This window comes from Triticum aestivum, chromosome 5D, assembly GCF_018294505.1.
Source record: "Triticum aestivum cultivar Chinese Spring chromosome 5D, IWGSC CS RefSeq v2.1, whole genome shotgun sequence".
In the NCBI taxonomy this organism is placed as follows: domain Eukaryota; kingdom Viridiplantae; phylum Streptophyta; class Magnoliopsida; order Poales; family Poaceae; genus Triticum; species Triticum aestivum.
The window spans coordinates 475,997,358-476,003,133 of NC_057808.1; positions in this window are offsets into that span (position 1 = coordinate 475,997,358).

Genomic DNA, 5,776 nt, shown 5'->3' on the forward strand with positions numbered 1-5,776 from the left:
GACACCACAAGATTGAACCCAAAACTAAGCACCTCTCCCATTGCAAGAAAAACCAATCTAGTTGGCCAAACCAAACTGATACTTCAAAGAGAAATACAAAGATATCAAATCATGCATATAAGAATTCAGAGGAGAATCAAATAATATTCATATATAATCTGATCATAAATCCAAAATTCATCAGATCTCAACAAACACACCGCAAAAAGGTATTACATCGAATAGATCTCCAAAAACATCGAGGAGAACATTGTATTGAAGATCAAAGAGAGAGAAGAAGCCATCAAGCTACTAGCTATGGACACGTAAGTCTGTGGTAAACTACTCACGCTTTATCGAAACGGCAATAGGGTTGATGTTGATGCCCTCCGTGATCGAATCCCCCTCCGACAGATCGCCGGAAAAGGCCCCAAGATGGTATCTCACGGGAACATAGGCTTGCGGCGGCGGAAAAGTATTTTGGTGGACGCTTCTGGTGGTTTGGGAATATTTGGGAATTTATAGAGCAATAATTAGGGTTAGGAGACCTCCGAGGGGCCCACAAGTCCTCTGGGCTCGCCCCACTGGGGCGCGCCTAGCAGGCTTGTGGCCTCCTCGGGCAACTCCTGCCCCCTCTCCAAGTCCTACGGGTGTCTTCTGGTCCAAGAAAAATCATCATGAAAGTTTTATTTCGTTTGGAATCTGTTTGATATTCCTTTTTTATAAAGCTCAAAAACAAGGGAAAACAGAAACTGGCACTAGGCTCTAGATTAATAGGTTAGTCCCAAAAATAATATAAAATAGCATATTAATGCATATAAAACATCCAGAACTAATAATATAATAGTACGGAACAATAAAAACTATAGATATGTTGGAGACGTATCAATAGCTTAGTATTGTTTATCTCATTTCCTACTCACCTTTGCTCGAGTCTTGTGATGGATAGGCAAAGCACATCATCTTCGGTCTACACCCACGACGACGGGTTCGATTCCATGAAGAACTTCATTGACGCCAAGATGGACAAGCACATGGAGGAGCTCAAGGTCCTCATCAACAACCGCAAGCGGTCTTCCTCATCTTTGAGAAGACGCTAAAGTGCAAAGACTTCCGAGCTACCGATACGTCTCCAACGTATCTATAATTTATTATTGTTCCATGCTATTATATTATCTGTTTTGGATGTTTTATATGCATCAATATGTTATTTTATATTATTTTTGGTACTAACTTATTAACCTAGAGCCTAATGCCAGTTTCTGTTTTTTCCTTGTTTATGACTTCTATAGAAAAGGAATATCAAACGGAGTCCAAACAAAATGAAATTTTATGATGATTTTTCTTGGACCAGAAGACACCCAGAAGACTTGGGGAGAGGGCCAGAAGAGTCCCGAGGAGACCACAAGCCCTCAGGGTGCGCCCTAGGAGGGGCACCTCCCTGGTTTGTGGGCCCATCGGGAGTCCCCCAACTCTAATCTTTGCACTATAAATCCTAAAATATTCCCCCAACATCAGAAGTGTTCACCAAAATACTTTTCCGCCGCCGCAAGCTTCTGTTCTCGTGAGATCCCATCTTGGGCCCATTTCCGGCACTTGGTCGGAGGGGGATTCGATCACGGAGGGCCTCTACATCAACCTTGCCGCCCTTTCGATGAAGCGTGAGTAGTTTACCACAGACCTACGGGTCCATAGCAAGTAGCTAGATGGCTTCTTCTCTCTCTTTGATCTTCATTACAATGTTCTCCTCGATGTTCTTGGAGTTCTATCGGATGTAATCATCTTTTGCAGTGTGTTTTTTTGAGATCCGATGAATTGTGAATTTATGATCATATCATCTATGAATATTATTTAAGTCTTCTCTGAACTCTTTATGCATGATTAAGATATCTTCGTATTTCTCTTCGAACTATCAGTTTGGTTTGGCCAACTAGATTGGTTTTTCTTGCAATGGGGAGGTGCTTAGTTTTGGGCTCAATCTTGCAGTGTCCTCACCCAGTGACAGAAGGGGTAGCGAGGCACATATTGTATTGTTGCCATCAAGGATAAAAAGATGGGGTTTACGTCATATTGCTTGAGTTTATCCCTCTACATCATGTCTTCTTACTTAAAGTGTTGCTCTGTTCTTATGAACTTAATACTCTAGATGTAGGCAGGTGTCGCTCGATGTGTGGAGTAATAGTAGTAGATGCATAATCATTTCGGTCTATTAGTCACGGACGTGATGCCTATATGCATGATCATTGCCTTAGATATCGTCATAACTTTGCGCTATTCTATCAATTGCTCAACAGTAATTTGTTTGCCCACTGTATGTTTTCTTTCAAGAGAGAAGCCTCTAGTGAAACCTATGGCCCGTGGGTATATTTTCCATCATATATTTTCAGATCTATAAACCAAAAAACACCAAAATACCTTGCTGTAATTTATTTATATTTACTTTAGTCTGATCTTTCCTTATCTTTTATACCTATCTCTATCAGATCTCACTCTTGTTCGTGACCATGAAGGGATTGACAACCCCTTTTTTGCATTGTGTGCAAGTGTTTGTTAGTTTGTGCAGGTGCATATATTGGAGACTTGCTTGTGGCTCCTACTGCATTGATACCTTGGTTCTTAACCGAGGGAAGTACTTATCTCTACTTTGCTGGATCACCCTTTCCTCTTCAAGGGAAAAATCAATGCAACCTCAAGAAGTAGCAGCTACCATCTCCAGCAAGTACACACCGGCATCGACATCGACAAGACCATGAACAACACACTTCCGGACGCAAGTTGGCTTCTCTGCCATCCCCGTGCACACGGGCCCTCGACCTAGTGCACACGGGACCCCGTGCACACAGCCTCCTGCATCCCCGTGCGCACGGGCCATACAGAACAGCAACATCGACACTTCGGCTTCTTCGACTACGATGGCATCTTCACCAAGAAACTTCAAGGCATCTTCGTCTTCGGATGTATGGTATCTTCGCCATTCCACGAGCTCAAGTCCTCTACTTCCATGAGCTACTACGACTTCGAAATCGCCGATGAGTTCCAAGACAATGTTTCCATCTTTGGAGGCGAGAGTGATGATATGCCATCTTCGGCCTTCATCCACGGCAAGAGTGATGGTGTGCCATCTTCGGTCTTCATCCACGGCGATGACTACGAGATGGTTGAGCATGGGATTTTCCCTTCGACCACGGGGACATATGATGATGAGTTGCGAGACTTGCGCCACCATATTGAGAGCGAGAGTGACTTCACCACTAGCCCCATATATGATGAACTGCCCCAATTCCCATGTAAGGAGAGCCACCACCACCACCACTTGAGTGATTTGAGTGACTCCACCATATGTGACATTGAGTGCACCTACCTTGAGGGAGTGAGTGAGCCACCACCACATGGAGAGAGTGAGGTAGTTGATACGACATGTGAGGCCATTTTGATTTCTAAGGACTTAACCTCTACCTCTATTGTGTCTTCTCATTTGATGCTAGGCCCCATATACGACGACGCCACGATCCTCGACGACTTTGTCCTTTCTTTGGACAAGACAATGGCCATGGTGGACTATGATATGCACCCCCACATGGTTCCATCACGATGACGATGACCACGAGTTGATCCTTACCACCTCACCTACACCACATGAGTGGAATGCGAAAGGTAACATAGGTGAAGGTGATGCTCTTGTCCCACTAGTGGACATTCTTGACCTTTATTGCTTGCATGATGTCGATCCTCCTATTACCATGTTTCATACTAGTATGATTTCCCCATGTGATGATTTACCCATTCATGATGAGTCTGATGATTGCCATGTAGATTCTATTAGTTGCGATGCCATGTTACATAGGGTTTCTTGTGATAATTCTCTTGGTCACATCATGTTCGACAACCCGCTTGACTTGTTATATGCTATGCATGAGATCACCCATTTGTCACATTTGCAATCTCATCGCAGTGACTATGCATATGCCATTAAAATAAACCCAATTTGCACATATGGCATAGATGACAAACCCATGGCTATTGGCATTTGTTTTTCTTGTGATGAACCCGACATGCTCCCTTTGCATAATTTATCTCATATGCCATGCCATGACCACCTAGCTTCCGACATGCATTGTTTGCCATGTTTTCAATATTCTCCATATGATGATTCCACTATTGCTAATGAGGAGACACCCATAGTTTGCTCATACCTATTAGGAGATTTTGATCCATCCTATGATTTGCATGATTCCCATGATTCTGTGCACCATATGCATCCCATGAATAAAAATGCTATTGTTATGCCACACACTTGCTATAGTTTGCGTCCTAATCATGTTGAACACAATAACTATCATTGCATGATGGATGACTTGTTTCTCTACCGTGCCTCAAATTTCTTTGAGCATTGTTTATCTTGTGATAATTCTCACATGCACATACACATCATGATGGATGATGTGTACATTTACCACACAAACACTTTCTTTGGTTTGTGTCTCTTTTGTGTAGGTACACATAAATACTCGCCAACCTCGCAATCCCATGAGTTGACGAAATGAGCTCTAGAGAGCAATGATGATTTGGGATTCCATGATTTTCATTCCCACCACTCCCTTCTCGGATCTCTTCTACATGGCCCTCACATGTTATGGGTTATTATCCATAGTGTATCATTTTCCCATATTGCCATGTTCACTTCGCATGCTTTGCTCAATCCTATGCCTTTGCCATGCATTTGTGAAACATGCTTTGCATTACACATGATGATTGATTCGAGTACTTGTATGTGTATTTGCAAGCTTGGTGGAGATAATGCTTGTTATTGCCATGTTCCATTTATAACCCATTCCTATGATGATCCATTGATCTTGCTTTGTGTTCGTGCTTGTGATACGTCATGTGCAATGCCTATATCTACTATTTTCTCACATGACATGATTGCCATGATTTCCTCTAGTGTGTTCCATCTTCGCTCCACTAGTTTGCACAACATGTTTACTATGCTTGCTTTGTGTAGTGCATCACCCATGATTCATACTTGCTCATTTCATGCGGTTGATAGCCACTATTGCCATGCTTTGCACATAATTGCTATTGCTTCTTCTCACATATCTCCAGATGTTTCCTCTCTCATGCAAGATAATTTTCCATGTATTGAGTGCAACAATGATTTTATCCTTGATAATGAGATTGCCCCCATAGCATTCTCGCATATATTTGGAGATTTTGACATATTTCTTGTGAAGCATGCTTGCCTTCCTTCTTTGCACCATATGCCTCGTGCCATGAAAATTGCCATTGTTGCATCATATTTCTCATGCACTTTTTCTTCTAATGGTTATGTGCAAGAGAAGAGAACCATCATGATGGATGATGTGTTTATCTACCATGCACATACGTTCTTTGCTTTGTTTTGTGCATGTGTACGATCGTTCGACTTCGTGTTAACTTCCAATTCATGTGAGTTAACCATTCGAGCTCTTGAGAGCGAGCCTCATACATTCGACCATGACTCCCTTCTACACCACATTTCCTACCACTTCGGCATTATGAAGGACGCACAAGGACACACTTTCGAGCTGATATCCTTCTCTTTCGCGAACACCCAAACCATGAGCATGCATATTGTGAATCATACTTCATGTGTTGCTTGCACCATGGCACTTTGCACACATGCTAGCGATCTTGCTTCGACTTATCATTGCCACATTGCCATATGCCACATGACATATATGCCTTGTGTGTTGCATCCAACTTATGCATTATTTGCCCCTATCATATGTTTGGTTGCAACAATGTCATTTCTTCACGT